The sequence below is a fragment of the Physeter macrocephalus genome, chromosome 5, assembly GCF_002837175.3.
Source record: "Physeter macrocephalus isolate SW-GA chromosome 5, ASM283717v5, whole genome shotgun sequence".
Lineage (NCBI taxonomy): Eukaryota > Metazoa > Chordata > Mammalia > Artiodactyla > Physeteridae > Physeter > Physeter macrocephalus.
The window spans coordinates 101,896,722-101,916,730 of record NC_041218.1 but is presented as its reverse complement, the minus strand read 5'-3'; the positions used below and the strand labels follow the sequence as shown (position 1 = coordinate 101,916,730).

The 20,009-nt window shown below is 53.2% G+C and overlaps 1 protein-coding gene across 10 annotated transcripts in view; it reads right to left on the bottom strand.

Annotated features, from left to right (window-relative positions):
• The window catches only part of LOC102994922 (tensin-3), an 88,727-nt gene that overhangs the window by 66,501 nt on the left and 2,217 nt on the right, over positions 1-20,009 (bottom strand). For 4 of the 10 annotated variants that reach the window (XM_055085116.1, XM_055085117.1, XM_028490258.2 and 1 more), the window contains one exon: positions 11,423-11,460. The exons of 4 other annotated variants lie outside the window; for them this stretch is intronic. The gene's annotated coding sequence lies outside the window, so the exon portion shown is untranslated. Of the gene's footprint in view, positions 1-3,429; positions 3,823-11,422; positions 11,461-20,009 lie in introns of those variants that run through there. 2 more of the 10 variants (XM_028490257.2, XM_028490260.2) reach the window with 1 other exon arrangement.

Genomic DNA, 20,009 nt, shown 5'->3' with positions numbered 1-20,009 from the left:
CTCTGCCCCCAGCAAGCTCCTCCCTTCCCCCCTCTCCCCAGCACCAGGCACCAAGCTCCTGCCTTCTCTCTCACTTTACAGGGACACCTGCATGGCCGGGACTTCTTTGCAAACAGCAACACTGGAATAAGGACCCCCTCCCCCCAGGCTTGAACAGGTCAACCAGACCAGCCTAAATAACAGCAACTCTGTGTTGTACAAGGTGGGTGGAGCCAGGAGCTGCACCAAAAATTCAGGACAAATACAGTGTGTGCTTTTGCTTTTTTTAAGAGAAGAGCTTAGAAATGATAACGACACCACCCCCATGACTTTTTAACACCCTCCTTCTTGTCACAAAGAGGAAAGGAAGAAAAGGCACAAACAGAAACAACAGGTTTGAAAGGATGGAAATAGTACATGCCACAAAAGGGGATACCAAGGAAATTTCCCCCAAAACATTTTGTTGAAAGTGTCTAAGAATACTACAATGAATAGTGTGGTTTTTGCCACTTGCCCTTTGGCTGACAAGAAAAGGAAAAAAATGACACATTTTAATAGCTCGTAACTTATCTTCAAATCTTAGTAGAAAAATTTTTTAATTTAGCATCCGGCTGCATAGGGCCAGCGAGCTTACTCTGAATGTCCACATAAATACGTCCCACTAAACCCACAGGCGTTCACCCTGATGAAGCTAAATCTCCACCCACGTTTACAAAATCCTGCTAGTGGTGTCACTCTCCACCCAGACTCCCAAACAGAAAGCCTACGAACTGCCGGCAACCCTGTCCCCCATCTAAGCAGGACGCCACTCCTACCTGCCAGTTCTTCCCTCAAATGCCCGCGAGTCCCTTCCTGCTGCCTCGTCCGCCGGACCAGGCCCTCCGCCCTTGCTGGGCACAGCTAAGCTTCCAACGGGCCTCCTTCGGCCAGGCAACTCCCCCAAAAAATACTTATTAAAAGTAAAGGAGGGGCTTCCCTGGTGGCGCAGTGGTTAAGAATCCACCTGCCGATGCAGGGGACACGGGTTCGAGCCCTGGTCCGGGAAGATCCCACATGCCGCGGAGCAACTAAGCCCGGGAGCCACAACTACTGAGCCTGCGCTCTAGAGCCCGCGAGCCACGACTAGCGAGCCCACGTGCTGCAACTACTGAAGCCCACACACCTAGAGCCCGTGCTCCGCAACAACAGAAGCCACCGCAATGAGAAGCCCGCGCGCCGCGATGAAGAGTAGCCCCCGCTCGGCACAACTAGAGAAAGCCTGCGCGCAGCAACGGAGACCCAACGCAGCCAAAAAGAAATTAATTAATTAATATTTTTAAAAAATGCTTTAAAAAAAAAAAAGTAAAGGAGAAAGCCTCTAAAAGGACAAAAGGTTTTAGATAAAGACTCTGGAATCAGAATTTCTAACTTTATAGCCTGTACGAGGCACTCAGAGATTCTACCTCCTACCCTCCAAAAAGAAGCGATTGTGAATTTATCCGAAAGATGGTCTGAGCAGGGAAAGGGGAGGCTGACAGCCCAGAGCTCAGTGCTCAGTTCTGTTAGAACAGAAGGGAGGCCTGCCAGCTCCGGAAGTTCCTGGGGGACTCAGGAGTTGAAAGGTGCAGAGATACACAGGGCACGTGAGAAGAGCCGAGTCAAAATGCCTAGAAACACACAAAAATGAACTGTGCTGGCTGCACCCAGAGGTGACCAGAGGGCATCCCAGGAGCTATTTCTGTACTTGAAGGAAAATGGGAGGCAGGCACTTCCCGAATCCCTGCTCAAAATAAATAGCTTTACTAGAGAAAAAGCACAGGGTGCAACTGGAGTTTACCTTTACAAATTAAAACGTGAAGCTGGGGACTCAAACGTCTAGTTGATTATTTCCATCCTGCTGCTAAAAATGTAAAAGGAGAACTGGTTTTTTAAAAATATGAAACCTATCCTCCAGAAGTAGCTACACAAAAATAAAACCAGCAACTTGATTAGAAATGTCCTCCTTCGGGTACAACTGTAAGCAATTTCAAATGAGAGGCTCAAAGACGCAGACACAAACCCCCGTGAAACACCCCCAAACACACACTGGTCAAAACCAGAAGTGGGCGAGCCACATTTCGGGTTCTGATCTCAGCGCTGGCCCTCTGTCCTCGGGGGCCCTCACCCAGGTGTCACTGCTGTCCACAGACACACATGTTCAGAGGCAGGGAGCGGGTCGATGGCACTGCCTCGAGGCACAGGGTGTCCACAGGTACGGTGGGAATGGGTCCAAAGCCGGCGCCCTGACCACAAGGCCTGCAGAGGTCCCCAAGGCCCGCCAGCGTGTCCTCCCCACAGGGAACAGGGGACAATGAAGTCGCGCAGGGTTCGGTCACCTCTCCCAGCCTGAACGTAGTACTTGGGGACAACAGAGGGAGAGGGCAGCAGAGAGGTGACCTTGGAGAACAAGAGCTGGCTTTTTGCACCTCCTCTACCGGGCGGGACGCGCCGCCGGCCAGGGCTGGAGCGCACCCCCAAAACCTCCAGGAACCTCCTGGAGCCCGCCCCTCTGGAGACCGCACGCTGGGCCCCAGAACAGGGGGCATGGGCACAGAAGGAGGGCGCCGCGAGGACCGTCTGCCAGTGCACGGAGCACACGCTGCAGCCTCCAGAGTGCGGGCCAGGGCCGGCGGGACACGCTGCTTTACCCCTATTTGTAGACGGAGACACCCAGGGTCACAGAGGTGCCACGGGGCCATCAGAACACAGACCCAGGTCCAAGGGCCCCTTCTCCTGTGGCTCTCGTGGCTTTTGGAGCTGCTTCCAACAGCTACGTGTGGAAATTTCCATTTTCTACTTCTATTCTCCCAAAAAGAGTGCAGGTGCAGGGAAATAATCATCTATTACAGAATTTCATGAACCAGCAAATCCAGTCACTCACACTGGAAATAGTCACTGAGTGCTCTTTCTTGATTTTGTTTACATTTGAGTGACAGGTGCCCGCAGCAGCCTGGCCCCAGGACAGCTCTTCCTCTGCGAGGTGTCCCAGGCTGCACAAGGCACCCTCCACGGCCGGGCTCCCGCCCTGCTGTCTGACCCAGGAAAAACACACACACACCTTGGTTACTCTCATCACAAGAGTGACGTCTGCTTTGAATCGATGGGCCCTGCAGTCCTGGGTGCCCTTGCTCTGTCATCAGAGCCCAGCTGCGTGGCTCAGATGGCACCACCCTCCTGATGCCCTGCAGGCAGGCACCTGCTCCCCCCCCCCCCCCCCGCCGCCGTCTCCGGCCTCAGTGAGCGCGCTTGCTTGGCTGCATCTGATCGTCTCCTGTGTAACTAAGTCCCCTTTGCAAGGCGGCTCCAATAATTAACTGGGATCAATGTGCTAAAAATATTCCAAAACATTACCGCTGTTGTTCCTCCCGTCCCCCTAAGTCCTACAGGCGAGGGGGACGCAGGGCAATGGCTAATTTGTCACGGGGGCCTCACCCAAGTGGTCTCTCTAGAAAGGACCACAAGATGCACTGGCCGAAGATGACGGTGCAGGAAGCGCTGGGGTTTCTTTTGCTTGTTTTTCTTTCTTTCTTTCTTTTCTTTGGAAGCGCTGTTTTTGAAGGAACCTTCCCGAATATACACACTTAAATGACCGCAGCTCTTCAGAAGTCACCTTGCGACACTATACACATATTCCAGTAGTTGTGTCATTAATTAAAACTAAAACCCTGCTGCAACTGCCTTTGGGATCTGAGTCAGGTCCCGGAGAAGAGGTGTGACTGCAGGCAGGGGACACCCTGCACAGTGTGCCAGCAACACGATCGATCGCAGGATTCAGCAAACATCAAGGGTCCTCCCACAAAGCACGGAGCCCCGCCACTGATGAAGTCACACAGACACCTGTTCCCAGGATTGCAAAAGGTATTCTGGGAAACTTGAGCAATGCCTAGGCTCAGGCGCCCCTCCCCTCACAGATGATGTCGCCAACCAAGAATTTGTGACAACTGGCCCCAGTGGCTCCCCCAACCTCGGGCTTGGCTCCAGGGGAGTCGGCCTGGAGTGAGAAGGATGTGGCTCAAAAGTAGGTTCCCAGGGCACCCCAGACGTCCCAGTCTCAATAACAAAGTGCATCTGGACCCGGAGCAGCCCAGGGTTCCTCCTGCTGTCCTCCCCGTGCCCCGCTCAGGATGGAGGACCCCTGCCCATTCGGTAACTAGCCAAAAGGTCAAATGTGCAGCAGGTGCGTGCAGTTAAGTATGCGTGGAGGCTGCCTTGTTAGCCGCTCCACGATGTGGAATGAAAAGTGACGATTCAGAGAACACAGAAGGGCCTATTTTTACATTATATGATTTAGTTAAAATAAATAAATTTCAGAAGAAGATTGCAATTCCCTTCTGGGCTTTTTTGGGAAAGGGCTAGTGAATCCTACATAAATATGGCTTAAACGTAGGCTGCTCCAGAGAGCAAATCAGTCGCGATGGAGTGAGACCGTCAACCACACAGCCACTCGGTCCTGTCACCTGGCTACACGCCACCACCAGCTTCAGCGGCCTCTGTTTGTTTACTCCCGTGTAAAATGAACACAGCGCCTGCCGGCCTATCCAGTGCTGCCCGTCAGGGTCTGGTAAGGTCCCTGCACAGAGAAGTGCCGAAAGAAAGGAAGGAAGCTCCAGAAACACCTGGAGCAGTGTTGCTCAGGGGATGAGCTTCTCCACGTCACAGTGGCTCCGTCCTGCCGGCCACCTTCAAGCCCAAAGACCCCACCATCAACGCCCCTGTTCAGGCCCAGATTATCTGGGATTTAAAAACATTAAGTCCCATACAAAGAAAACTGCCACGTTTATATAAAATAGCACTTTCCTAGAGCAGCTGCATATGGCTTGCTGACTGAAAAGCAGACCCAGAACCCCCTGGTAGGAACTGGTACATGGGGGCCATTCCCCAAACTCTGGCCTCAGAGTAACCATTTCCAGTGGGACAAGAACCACAGCCGTGAATGTACCTTTAGCAGCGTGAGATGCGTAAGGTGACTTATCTCCTAGTTGTAATGAGTCAAAAAAAGATCAGTGAGGACAGCCTATCAGGAAAGGGATCTTAACGGGAAAAGAAACAATAACGCCCAGAAGAAGTGCAGAACTTGCCAGGGCTTAACGGCTCTTCTGACCCCAGTGACAACTGGCAAAAATAACAAACAAGACACGGAAGCAACCAAGATGTCCTTCAATGGTTGAATGGATAAATAAACCGTGGTACATCCAGACAATGGAATGTTACTCAGCACTAAAAAGCATCAAGCTATCAGGCCATGAAAAGACATGAAGGAAACTTAAATGTATATCACTAAGTGAAAGAAGCCAGTCTGAAAAGGCTACACACTGTATGCTTCCAAGTAAATAACATCCTGGAAAAGGCATAACTACGGAGACCGGAGACCGTAAAAAGATCAGCAGTTGCCTGGGGTTACGGGGGAGGAGAGATGCATAGGTAGAGCACGGAGGATTTTTAGGGCATTGAAACTATTCTACATGATACTGTAACGATGGATACGTGTCATTACACATTTGTTCAAATCCATAGACTGAACAACGCCAAGAGTGAACCCTAACGTAAACAATGGACTTTGGTTAATAATAACGCCTGGATACGGGCTCATCGGTTGTAACAAACGCACCACACCCGTGTGGAGGTTGATGGTAAAAGGGGCTGTGAGAGCGTGTAAATTCCTTGTACCTTCCCCTCGATTTTATTATTTTACTATTAATACAAAACAATCCAACGAAAATCAACAGCCAAGCATCAAACCACAGGCACACACGTGTCTACCACAGGTGGGTAAACGGAACCCTCTACCAGGACTGGCCTCCCTGGGTGCTCCTGGACGAGCGGCAGGCCGAAATGGACCTGTGGTCCAGCAAGCTACACCGGGGCACCCAGCCCAGGGCCTGACCGACAGCAAATCAGGAAGCGTTTGTTGAACTGGGCAGTTTGAAAATTAACCTCCTCTTCCCTTAGGGCAAGGGGAGAGAGGAGGGAAAAGAAGCGTGAACATGCACTGAGAGGGCAGAGAGGCCCGGGCCAGGGTTTGCAGCTCGGGCCGGGGTGGGACACGGCTCTCAGGTCCTCTCCCCGGGCGGGCGGGTGTGACTCTTTCAAGTCCCAGGGTCACCTGGAAGGCTGGGGCGAGGACACGATGCCCTCCGAGGGAGGCTGCGACGATCAAAGATAGGAAAGCAAGGGCTCAGCACGTTATCGATCACCCCTCAGTACCGTAGCTGATTTCTCCTCCTCCTGAGCAGAGGTCAGAAGCCACCCACGGGCTAGACATTTAGCTCTCTGACCTCACGTCACCCCCAAGCCACCCCGCTGGATCACAATCAGCCATCGTGCTTCAGATGAGACTCTCAGGCTGCCTGCGCCTGTGGAGGCCTGGGGTGATGAACACGCAGACCCTCACGGGGCTCTGTGCCCGACCGACCAGGAGTGTCACGGAAACACTCTCACTCTTTGCTTTTTACTAATTCGGGTCATTTGTTCCCGGGGAACGATTTGTGTCCCAGGAAGGAAAGGTCATCACCAACATCCTGTGGGGAGGTAAAGGCAGACCCCCCCCCCCATTCCCTCCCCAAATGCCTCCAAAGGCACCGAGCAGGCAGGGAGAAGGCGGCCCTGGAGCCGGGAAGGGTGGGGCGCCTCGCCCAGGTGGGGGCTGGCTGGTGGGCTTCTGGGGAGCAAGGGCCTCGGGGCCTCGAGGCACAGTAGGACTTGGACATGAAGACGGGGCAGTGCCGGGCCCCCCGGGGCTGGGGGGCTCAGCGCGCGGGCAGGCTGGCTTCTCCACCTCCGCTGTGCAGGGACGCCGCAAGCTCCAGCAGCAAGGCCGTCGGACGCGCCCACGCACACCACTCAGCGCAGGCCCCGCACGGCCGACAGGAGCTGCTCCTGCCCGTGTCTCCGGGGAGGGCTGGGGTCTCAGAAGATGCCACGGATGTGAGGGGAGCAAAGCCGTGTGGGAGGGGGCAGGCAGGGGGCATGGATCCTCAGGGCACCCTTCACGGCAGAGAAAGGAGACACGGGACAGGGAAGGACTCGACCCCCGAGCCGAGGGGGAGCCTTGCCCACACCTACGTGTGGGTGTTTCAGGGAAGCTGGCCACCGGGCTGGAGTTCCCAAGGGGGGTTCTGGAGGCATCAGAGCAGCCGCACCAGGTGCACAGGCCCACATCCGCTCCATGGCTGATCCGTGAAGAGCGAAAATACATGGGGCAGCAAAAGCCTGAACTTGGAAGCCCAACACCCTTGAACGCTGGCACCTGGATGCCAGGTGACAGCGGGTAAGTCATTTCACCACCGGGGTCTCTGTTTGCTCATCCAGTGAAGGGAGGGGCTGGCCGACAAAGCCTGGGACAGCAGGCCCTGAAAGGGAAGCTGTTGCCCTTGTTATTCGGAGAAGAGAGCTGTCTGAAGACAAAGGTTAATGACCAGACACGTAAGGTAATGGTTAAAGCTCACGAATGAAGCCAGTGGGCGCCTGTTGACACCCAGGAGAGACGTCTAGGGTGGTCTCCGAGGAAGTCACAGGCTCTGGCCCTCGTCTTTCCCGTGGCACAGAGATGCCGTCTGAAGCCAGCCTGTCTGATAAGGTCACTGAGGCTCCTGCATCAGCCGCAGCCAGAACCTGGGGTCGCTGGGCCGGAGCCAGCATGGCAGAGGAGGTGACGACAGCAGATCCTGCAGGGGTCCCAAGGTAGGAGAGGCCCCAGGGGTCCTGGGGTCCCCCAGAGCCACATCTGCCTCACATGGTCTCTCTTCAGAGAGAGGACCAGCAGGCCCATGGCACAGAGGTCTGCTTCTGTGGGAGGTGGAAGTGGGCAGCGGAGCTACAGCATGGCGGCCACAGAGAGGACGGACGAGAAGCCAGCCGAGCCCGGGAATCCTCTTCTGTCCGGAAACCAAGTGGCAGCACCTTCAGTCCTGGTCTTTATCTCCAACGAGGCGCCCGTCAAGGCAGGCTCAGAAAGAGGAGAGGACAGCTGGCCCCGGGCTGTGTGCCGTGCAGGCCAGGGACGAGACACAGGGGGTCCAAGGACAGTCTCTGAGCGGCGGCAGGCAGCTCAGGGCCGAGGGGGCTGCTCCACCCCACGTGTGAGCTCCAGTTCTGCCGGCCCAGCCCCTCCGCGGGGCCTCACATTTGCAGAAACCTGTTGGAGGCACGGTGCTCTCGCCAGCTCACCAAAGCTCAAGAAACACCCCCTCTGCCGCAGCCCCATCCCCCAAGCGTCTCCTCACCATCCTCTGCCTTCCTGAAACAGCTTTCTTTCTCCTACTTCCTTTTTTTCTCTTGCCAGGAAGTCGACCAGGGGCCAGGAAAGAAAACCAAGTCACTCTCTCCAAACAGCTCATGTGGCACCCGTGAACAAGCACAGCCTCCCCGGGGGCAAGATACTTAGAATTCCAAACTTGCCAGAGATTATACGTAAATTATCCTGCTTCCTTAACATTTAAATAATTACTACTACCACAATTAACAGCTAAAAGCAAGCTGTTTCAGGTGGATTGCAGAAGTTATTATTCACCCATTTTAGGAATGAAGAAACTGAGGCTCCGGGGAACCGGGCTTGCTCCAGGAGACAAGGAGGATGAAAGCCCAGGTCTCTGCCTCCGTGTACCCTGGGACCGCATGGTCTCACCTGGGGGGGCATACTACCCGACGGCCAGGAAGAAGGTGACCTCGGTCCTATAGCTCAAGGCTCCGTTTCCCTGCCTGAGCCCCCAGTCCGTGGCTCAGCTCCTTTTCTGCAGGATGGCTCTCTCCTTCCACATCTCCTGCTCTACCAAGAGGACATCCCGGGCCTGGCTGGGAGCCTCTGGTGGTGGCCCTGGCAGCAGCAGGGCGACGACAATGCCAGCGGGGTTAAACGCACACGAACATGCTCCGGGGATCGTGCTGTGCCCTCTCCTCCAGGGTTCCCAGCGCAGAGGGGACCCACAGCCCATACCATCCCCAGGTCAGTAAGTGGATGGACGGGCCAGACGTTAGACCAAAGCCTGTGTTTTTGACCAAAGCTTCACATAAGCTTTCTCAGTCTCAAAGAAATCCGGGCACGCGCAGTTAGGCACAGACGTGTGGTGATCAAGGACCCAGCCATCTGGGGGAGCTGCGTCTCAGCTCCTGGGAGACTGAGCTGCCCTACCCCCAGCCCCGTGCTTATCTCCAGGGGCGGCTGAGAATTTATGGCCCTCGTCTGCTCAGCAGCAAGGGCATTATAGTTTTGGAATAAGAAGAGTCTTTGTTATTGCTAGTGGCATTCTCTCCTGCCATTCAAAGCTGCGTTATCCAAAAAAAATGACTACGGATACATTTCCCCCTCTACCATGATCTAATAAGAATAAAAGCTTATCTATCCCTAGCAAACTGCCAATTACTGTGGCTAGAAATGCCATAATCAGTGATAGTTAAGACTTTTGGAATATTCTTTGAACCAAAGAATTCAATCCCCTAAGTAGCTGGCACCGGGCCCCCTTTGAGAAACAGTGCCAAGGGCAGCAGGGCTGAGTCTGCAGCTGCGGGTCAAGAGTGGCCGGGCCAGGCAGAGTGTCATGGGAGGAGGCCCAGGCACGCGATGCACTCACACATGCGGCATGACACGGGCCAGGCAGGGCTCTGGCAGCGGCTCTCCCCACTGTCCGCCCCACCGGGGTGATGAGGAACAAGCTCTGCAGGACAAGGCTTGCTGCAACGGGGACCCTCGGGCGCTGGGGGCGCATCCAAACCCTCAGGAGGCAGACGGGGGGGCGGGGAACCCTCTGGGAAATCTGAAATATTCCCCAAGGTGGCATCTTCCACTGCACGCAGGAACCTCTGCTCTGACACAGCCACTGAGGTTTACAGTACACAGCACACTGGAAAGACAAGCACGTTTCTGGGCAAAGCAGACCTAAAATAACCAAGGTCAGAAATCAGTCCTGCCCAGGGGTAAGTGGGAGCAAGAATGCCTGGTCTTGGTCAGAAAGGGGAAGCCTTCTCCACAGTGAGACCGCACGTGACAGCAGAAATGTCCCAAAGCTCCACCGCGGGGCCTGATCTTGAAACGACTGAAACACACATCATGTGACACCTCGGAAGAGACGGGGGCGAGGGGGCTGCCAACTTGGGGGCTGGACAACAGTGCAGCACAGAGCTCCATCCTAGCCTCGCCACTTCTGCATGTGTCCCAAACGCTCCACGATGAGAAGTTTAATAAGAAAAGTCATTTAATCTCTTTCTTGAAAAAAAAAAAGCAGGGCTAGACCCACCTGTAATTTCTCTAGCTTTGTGTGTGTGCATCTGTGTGTGCATGTGCCCGTGCGGGTAAACTGCGTGCATGTGTGAAGTGTGTGTGTGTGTGTGTGTGCACGTATGTGGGCACGTGTGAGTGTGGACTGTGTGTGAGTGCCTGTATGAACGTGAAGTGTGTGCATGTGTGTGACTGCATGTGCGTGCCTGTGTGGATCGTGGGGACAGTGGAGGAAGCCAGGATCCTGGTCCTCCCAGGGAGAGCGCAGGCACGTGAAGCCAGCCCACAGTTCCACGAAGCCCACGTCGAGCCCACGCTCCTTCCGCTCAGAGCCCAAGGACCAGTCGAAAATTCTCCGGAAAGGCTGACCCGTGGGGTCCAGAGCAGCAACAAAATCCCAGGACTCTCTAAAACCCCATCTCCCTGGACCTCCACCCACCAGGGGCAGCCTGCAGGGCATCTGAGGGGGCCCCACAAAGGTGGGACCGGCCAGTCAGCAAGGAGCGACGCGTGGGCCCCGGCTCCACTGAAGGTAACATCATAGCTGGAAAGCACGAGAGGTGCAGACACCTGGACCTGCGTAGAAAACCAGGGCCCCGTCTAGGGGTGCCTGCAGCTTCCATATGCCATTTCCAGGCCTCTTCGTTCCCCACGAATCAAAGCCTTACACCCAACCCAGCACACCCAGGCCCCAAGCACTTTGTAGGGCCACCCAGCAACTGAACCCTAGCAGGGAATGCAGGACCCCGTGATTCAGGGTCTCCAGACGTCCGCGACAGCCTGAAAACCCCAGCCCATCTGTGAACTACCCTCGAAAAAGAAGCCAGAAAAATTCTCAAGGCCAGGCATGTGCCCTCGACCCTATCCCCACCCCCTCTCTGCCATTAAAAAAAGCAGCACGTCGATGTGATTGGAAAGAAGGGACCATTTGTTGTGGAGAAAGGGCTGTGAGATGGCCAGGACAAAATTACCGAATTCTTATCTGAAACCAAATTCTTAAGAGCTATTTTTCTATAATTAAAAACATGGATTTCATAGCTCCTCAGTTTATTCTTCAGATGAAAACTATACACCCTATCGAAAAGCATCTAGCAGCCGTTTCTTAAGCGTTCCGTTTCTGTGGCCACGGTCCAAAGCGGTCCCCTCCCGTGCACATCATTCAACGCGGGCCAATTCGGCTCCAGAAGCCCCATGGGAGAGCAATGCAACGCTTACCTTGGCTTCACATTTCTTGTGGCAGGAATACTTGCAGGCTGCAAGAGAAGGAGAAAGAATGCGTGTGTGTGTGTGTGTGTTCAGCAGTCTCTCAATACCTTCTACATCTCCAAATTCTCAATCCTTGAGAACGTCCGGACTGAGGGAGGTTTTTCACTTAGACACGACGCCGAGTTCAACCGAGTGTGGGACGGATGGCCATGGTGTCCAAGAACCCAGCCACCCTCTGCAGTGTCAGCAACGGCCCAGGTGGTGCAGGTGGGGGCTCTGGGGAGCAGTTACAAACACACTGGCTTTTCCAGGGGTTCAGGCGGCCAAATCAGGGCCTTGAAGGAGAAAGGTGGTGGTGAGCCTGAACAATAGAAGGCAACAGTGTTTGGCTGGAAATTACAGCTTCTCCCCGGAGAAAGGAGAGAAACTTGAAAATGCCCAGAAGACTCAGGACTGGCGCCTTTAAATTAGTCAGAAATGGGACATTGGATTCCACGCTCCTTCCGCTTCTGGACAACTTAAGAACGGACTGTCGGGACAAATCCACGTCTAAATTCCTGCAGGGGACCCTTCAACCCAGGCCATGGTGCGGACTGAGAGAGGCATGTGTCGGTTCGGAGGCCCTAACAATGCAGACAGAGCCGGAACCAATGTGGATTTCACAGGCCCGCCGTCCAGAGGCTGCAGCTGTGCTGACAGGACATGAAAGGCTTCACCCACACCACGGTGGCTCGGGGCACGGGAGCCTGCCTGTCGATGCTTCCAGGCAGAGGCCGCAGGACAGGGAGACAGCACAGAATGAAGCAACCGCACCAAGTAAGCCCGGTGCAAGCGCCCACGTGGGCTCCAAGCGGACATCCGTCTGGTGAACCCGTGCGGCAGCTGTGAGATGGGGGACGGGGACCTGGGCTTAGGGGCACGGGACCTGGGGGCTTCCCGGCCCTGTCCAGCTGGGCTGCTCTAGGCAGGACCAGTGACCTCTCTGGGCCCCTTTCCTCTCCCAGGGTTATCGTCATGCCAAGATGGAATCGTTCACGGGACGCTGCTTAGAAACTGCAAAGCACCGTGTCAGCGTACAGAAGCGCGGGGTCCTGGAAGAGTGAGGCCTTGGCGGCCAGAAGACGGGCCCCCAAGCCTGGTTAGCGCTCTGAGGCCCAGACGTTTCCCCAACCGCCCCCCGTATCCACCCCCCTCCTGTCTATGAGCTGAGGACACAGCGCCCGAGTGTGTAGTCCACCTGGGCCCGAAGGACGGTACTAACCAAGTAAGGGGGTAGGACAGCCCGTGGCTGGGGGGTGGCCCCGGGAACTCCAGCAGGGAAGAGCCAGAGTTATTACCTTTGCAAGATCTATTTTTTGAACTCTCTCTGTTTGAGAGAGTTTGTGAAGTTTCACAAATCTGAGGTTTGTGAAATTATTCACAAAAACAAATATTTATTCTACATTTTCTAACGGGTCCCCCCCAACCCCCCCGCAAAGGCGATGAGTGATTTTCTAATTGAGATAAGCTGGCCATGGGAATAAAAGAGGCTTTCACACCGGATTAAAATCTCAGACAGAGGACAGCCAGGGGCCAGAGGCCAGCCGGAAGGACTGAGATAGAGAGGAAGGCAGTTGAGGGGCCCTTTGGCCTTTGGGAAAGTGAAAATTAGCCGAAATGCAGGTGAAGACCTCCCCTGCCCCAGAGGAAGCTCTGTCCACACACGCTGGATGGGGCAGGCGGGACAGGGGCCCAACCTCCCGCGGCAGTCAGCCGGGAGGTGGCCTCGGGGATCCTCCTGGCACCTGTGACCCCACGCCATCCCCTCACGGCGTGCGCCGAGGCAGGACGGCGCGGGGCGTGGCGAGTGACCTCCGCCCTGGTCTCCTGGATCCGCCCTCTGAGGGGAGCCTGGCCCACGCTGTGAGGCATCGAGGCAAGTCCTGGGGGGGAGGCCCACCTGCAGGAACTGAGACCTCCCGCCAGCAGGCAGCCCCACCCTGCCAGCCGTGGTGCGCGTGCGTGCGTGCGAGGGCGCCACCTGGGAAGCAGGTCCTCCAGCCTCAGGAGAGCTTTCGGATGAGGCAGCCTCTTAAGGGACGCTGAGCCAGCACTGCCGGCCCACGTGACTCCCAAATTCCTGACCCACAGAAGCAGTGAGAAGAGGACCTACTGTCACGGTAAGTCACCAACTTCGGGGGTAACTGCTTATGCGGCAGCAGGTCGACAAACCAATGCACCCCCACAAGGGCTGTGGTCGGGGGAAAGCATGATGACAGCCGTGTGACACATTCATGGCGGACGGCCCACCGGGCCACGAGAGAGCCTCAGGCCGTTACAGGGCAAAGCGTCACATTCACAAAGGTTAACGGATCATAGTGAATTGCATAAACCGCCCGAGCGCTAAGGCGGGGGTCCTGAGAGGTGAACCCACTGTTCCTGGGATGTAATCAGGTGACCCCACGGTATTATGAACCTTCCACCCAAATGCCAGCAGCGTGGATGGTCCCTCAGGTTTTCCTCGGAGTAGCAATTCACCCTCAGCCTGTGGGAGCTGTGGGTGACCCCAAGCGAGATGCTTCCCGCGTGTTCCTTGCCTTCAATCCTCGGGGCCACCGTCAGGGAGAAACTGGGCAAGTGCCAGGGCCCAGCAGGGCCTATGCAGGCTGGCATTCCAGCCCGTCTCTGCCCCCACTTTTCACCCTGGAAAGGCACCCTGCCTTTCCAACATATTATAAACACTGACGGGAACAGCGTCCAGACCCGGTTTCCAATCCTGTTGCCCTCAGTAGCAAGGGCAGCTCCTCAGCACAGATGCGGCGTCCAGCACTCCCAGCCTCCCCGGCTCCAGCACCTCGTCCACACCCTCCTCAGACTGAGTGCGAGTGCCGCCTCCTCCTCCAGGAAGCCCTCCCTCCCTCCACCCTGTCCCGCCAGGCAAGGCTAAGTGCCTGACAGGGTCGCGGGAGCCCCGGCCACATTTCTCCCTCCAGCACCCATCCCATCGTGCGTCCAAAGTAGTCTCTGTGCGTCCATCTCTCCTGACCAGGCCAAGCTCATCCAGGGAAGGTGTCGTCTGCTGTGTACCGCCAGCTTCTTGGAACAGTGACATGACAGGAGGGACAGGGGCTAACAGACTGAGCGCCCACCATGGACAGTCTGATCACAGCTCTCATCCCACAGCCACCACCAAATGTCACCATATCCCACAAAGGCACTACAGATCTTCTTAATTCCTGATGGGAGCCTGGAGCTCATGGATGAGACCTGGGGTGTCATTCCCTGGACTACGGCGTACGACCCTTCTCTGTTCCGGGTCCGCTTTCAGAAGCCAGTGTCCGGCAGGACCACACAGGGCGGGAGCCTCTTTACCTGACTGCCCCTCTGTGCAGCACAGCCCCCAGGATGAAGGAAGGCCCCGGAAGGCACCAGAACTTCCCCAACAGAATGCACCCCCCCTAACTGCAGAGGCCAAAATGTACATGAAAAGACAAAATGTACACGTTTACTTTGACCATCAGCTTCTCATCTACCCCTTTTCTCAGGAGCCAACAACTGACAGCTCGTACTTTGTTGGTATTTTTTCAGCTTTACTGAGGTATAATTGACAAACAAAGTTGCATGTATTTAAAGTGTACAATATGATGATTTGATATACATACACACTGTGAAACATTTACCACAATCAAGTCAACTAACACATGCATCACCTCACATAGTTACCATTTTGTGTGTGTGGTGAGAACACTTAAGATCTACACTCTCAGCAACTTGCGAGTACACAAAACAGTAGTGTTAACTCCGGGTACCACACTGTACATTACATCCCCAGAACGAATTCGTCTTATAACTGAAAGTTCGTACCCTTCGACCAACATCTCTCCATTTCTCCAGCCCCCAGCCCCTGGCAACGGCTCTCCTGCTCTCTGTTTCTATGAGTTTTCTTTTTTTTCAGATTCCACATATAAATGATACCATACAGTATTTCTCTTTCTCTGTTTGACTTATCTCACTTAGCATAATGCCCTCTAGGCCCATCCATGATGGCAAATGGCAGGATTACCTTCTTTTTTATACCTGAATATTTCATTATACACACACACACACACACACACACACACACACACCACATTTTCATTATCCAGTCATGCACTGATGGACACTTAGGTTGTTTCCATGTCTTGGCTATCGTAAATAATGCTGCAATCAACATGGGAGTGTAGACACCTCTTCAAGATACTGATTTTGTTTCCTTTGGATATATACCCAGGAGTGGAATTGCTGGATCATATGGTAATTCTATTTTTCACTTTTTGAGGAACCTCCATACTGTTTTCCACAGTGGCTGAACCAATTTATATTCCCACCACCAGTGTATGAGACTTCCATTTTCTCTCCATCCTCGCCAAAGCCCGTTTTCTCTTGTCTTTCTGATGACAGCCATTCTGACAGGTGTGAGGTGTTATCTCATTGTGGTTTTGATTTGCATTTCCCTCAGGATTAGTGATGTTGAGCAGCTCTGCATGTACCTATTGGCCACTGATATGTCTTCTTTGGAAACTAAACTTTAAGACACTATCATCTGATTTTTGGTGTAATATCGCAAAAGAATATGCTTTCTTTTCCAAATACGTATCTGTATAGAGCTGGATTTTCTTCAAATACTTCAACCAAAACAACGTGTTTTTTGATGGATAATTTTATGTGTCAACTTCACTAAGCCACAGGACGCCCAGATATTTGCTTAAACATTATTCTGGGTGTGTCTGGGAGGGTGTTCCTGGGTAAGAAAAATATTTGGAAGTGCAGACTGAGTGAAGCTGATTGTCCTTCCCAATGTGGTGGGGGCCCCATCCAGTCCACCTGAGGGCCTGAACAGAATAAAAGGTGGAGTAAGAAAGAATTCTCTCTCCCTACCTGACTGTCTTCAAGCTGGCACATCGGTCTCCTCCTGTTCTGGGACTAGGACTCAGAAAGGAACTACACATTGGCTCTCCTGGGTCACAGCTTGCCAACTACAGGTGGGACTTAGCCTCCATACTGTGTGGACCAATTCCTTACAGTAAATGTCTTTCTCCATATACATCCTATTGGTTCTTTCTTGCTGAAGAACTTTAACTGATACCACGGTGAAATACACCGAATGCAGAAACAGCTAGGAAGATCCAGCCTCTTAAGTCACACAAAACATGCACCATATATATATATATATATATATATATATATATATATATATATGGAAAACAATACCACTCTTCTCATTGTACGTAATGAGGAGTAGAACAAAGGGATATCAAAGATTCATTTCTGCCATGAAAAAAGAAGTTACTGAAGCAATAAAGAAGAAAATTTATATCCACAAATAAAACATTGAGTACTATTGAAAAATCATAACTTCTAAAAAGCTAATATGTGACAATGCTTATAACAGGCAAGGTGAAAAGATATAAAACTATATACAAACTCTGTAAAAACAGACATGTGCAATGGGCTGGTCCACATGTGAGAACGCGGCATAGGGGAAAGACATCGTCATACTCAGTTACAAAAGGATGAGCTACACAATAAATCATGCAGGGAAAACCAGCTCATTCATGAAAAATAACCTAAATAACATGAATTCCAGATGAATCAACCATGAAATTGTGAAACTGGAGGAGAACTGGAAAAGCAGAAATGACTATTAGAATAAAGTCCTGAAGAACATCATTATGACCACAGAGAAGGGAAGGCATTCTTAAACAGGAACAAAAACTGAAATTAAATGAAATGATGGATAGATTTGAATAAGCGGAACCTTAAAACTTTCACGTGACAAACACTCCACGAACAAAATTAGGCAAGCGACTGCTCGCGACGTCTGCAATACGTAAGTTGATGGTAAGGAAGTGACATTTCTGAAGGGCAAAATCCATCAAAAATCGGCAAAAGTCCTACCTAATTTAATGATAGAAAGATTAATATTATAATATAATGATTCTTAGAAATCAAGAAGAAAAATAATCTACATTTTTAAGTGAGCCAAGGATTTCAGAGGCTAGTTTACTGAATAAACATGACAGACATCTTTTCTGTATTTCTCTAGATGCTTAGCCTCAGTGACAACCAGAGGAATGAAAAACGTAATAAAGCGAGACACCGTTTTTCATCCATTGACTTGCAAAAATGAAAAGCAGAGAGGCAGTCACGTGCAAGAGTGGGTTGAGCTCAAGGCCAAGGTCCAGCGTAGGCTCCCGAACGCTCCCTCAGCACTTCCCATCAGGAGCCTTTCTCCAGCCTGGGAGGGGGTATGTTGCCAGTGCATTTCTCATGAGTTTCCTGCAATTAATGACACACGAATCCTCACCTCCACAAGTCTGGGGTCTGCATTCCACACTCGGCTCCCTGGTCAAACAGGGGCTTCCAGAGTCATGGGGAGGAATCCGCTCCCACAGCAGCAGCTGCCCAGAGCGTCTGGCTCTGAAACGCCCCACATTGTTGCCCGTCGTCTTGGCACTGCTATTCTCCCGACGTCTCCAGGAGCCTTGGGAATCCAGGCCACTGGCTTACAGGCTTGTCGTACAATGCTCTACACATATTGACCAAGAGAGAGACGAGCCCTGGGCGTCACCTCTGCTTCTCAGCCCTCAAGCTCGCCAGCTTATCTGCGTCCACAATCACCAGCTACATGTGACGGGGGACCGGACACCCAGGGCAGAGGGCAGGGGGCCCGACGCCACATTCACGGCTTGGCCACACGCTCCTTTTCCTTGCCTTGTCGGTCATAACTGCCACCGTGACCTGCGGTTCTAATTCAGCACCTGGCACGCAGCCAGCGCTGACTATCTACACTTACCGATCTGCCCATCCAGTCCTAAGCTCTGCCTATTTAGCCCTTAGGATATTGTCGACAGTGATGGCCTGACAGACAGGACTCCCCCCTCAGCCTCGGAGCTCCCCGCTCACAGGTCACAGCTTTCTCATCTTCGTATTCTAGCAGGTGCTTAATATGTGTTCCGTTAACCGAAGGGAAAAAGTCACTATCAAATATTCCTTACAAACCCCCCTCCACGCCATCTCCCCTCTGGCCTCTCTTTTGCTCCTTTTCTCAACCTTCATTTCCTTCGGGCTCCTCCCTAAGGTTGTCTCTCTTGAGAAGCATTTCTTGATTTTTTTTTCCATTCCAGTCTGTTCTCTCCTATTCCATTATTAGATCCAGGCTTGGTCTGACCCCGCATCCACTCTGGATGCATCTCCCCCGTGGGGCCAAATCGCGCAGAACTCGCAATTCTGGACAACCAGGAAGGGAGTCACCCGCTGAGGACTCGGACGCCAGGATCCACCACGCCAGTGCCCTCAGGTGTGGGTTTGGAGCAGGTCTGCCAGTGGAAACGGGGCCACTGAAGCCACCCGAGGGATCTCGGCGGAGCAGTGAGAACAGGTCACCTGTTCAAAGCCCTGGCTGGCGGGGGAGGGCAGAGCAGGAGCCGCTTCAGTGGGGTTCTCAGCAGCAAAAGGCAAACCGCACCAGACACTTAACCCATCACTCACCGGTCAGCTGCGGCTTTCCCTGTAGCTACAGTTTGAGAAGTAGGGGTAAGGGGGCCTCTCTGTGCAAACGACAGCTTCTTAAAAATTAAATTTTTTCTTCTAAGTTAACCACATAAAAAGCTTGTGGCAAAACAGGTTAAAATGTGAAAATAAGGGACTTGAAGGTCAAGAACGAGCTAGAAAAAAACAGGGAAAATACTAAGCCCGAGTCACAGAAGACACACCTAACTCTTCTCCACCATCACCACCCTCACCAATGTCACCATAAGCAACAGGAATAACAACGTCATCACGGCCGTCGTCACTAACACTACTGGACGCTTCCCTGAGCCAATCAATGTCTTTGTGTTCCTCGTGCATTTAGTCTGTCACTCACACCGACTCTAAAAGAAAACTCAAGCACAGGGCGCAGGGCAGGAACCCTGGCAGCCTGTCTCCAGGGTCCATGCTCCCCTCACCATGCCCTGCTGCTTCTCCAGATATGAACCAAAGGAAGGCCCTCTTCGCCGAGACCTCACACAGCTCGTGCGTGGTTACCGAGAGAAGACACATGATGTCTCCAGGCAGCGCACACACACGGCCTCAACGTGCAAATGTTTATGACATACGTCTAAACTATAGGGAGAGGAAACTGCTATACTGTCCGAGTGTTTTACGGCATCTGTATAGCTCACTGACAAAAGGAAGAAATCCTAGACATTAACTACTCAACACGCAAATTGTAAAGGTCACCGAATTGAGGGCCAGGAAAGGGGCCTGTCCAGGGCCACAGAGACTTCTGCAGGAGCCAACCACTGACCCTGCCAGGCCCCGTCTACACCCGCAGAGACTCTGCCGGGCTCCCAATCCAGCAGCAGACCCACTTCACGCACGATGGCATCTGTGAGAGGCAGACTGTCACAACCACCCTGGGATGGAGTCTTGCATCTCCCACACACAGCAGTTTAATTTAAGAAGATACGTCTAGCGCTTCCCTGGTGGCGCAGTGGTTGAGAGTCCGCCTGCCGATGCAGGGGACGCGGGTTCGTGCCCCGGTCCGGGAGGATCCCACATGCCGCAGAGCGGCTGGGCCCGTGAGCCATGGCCG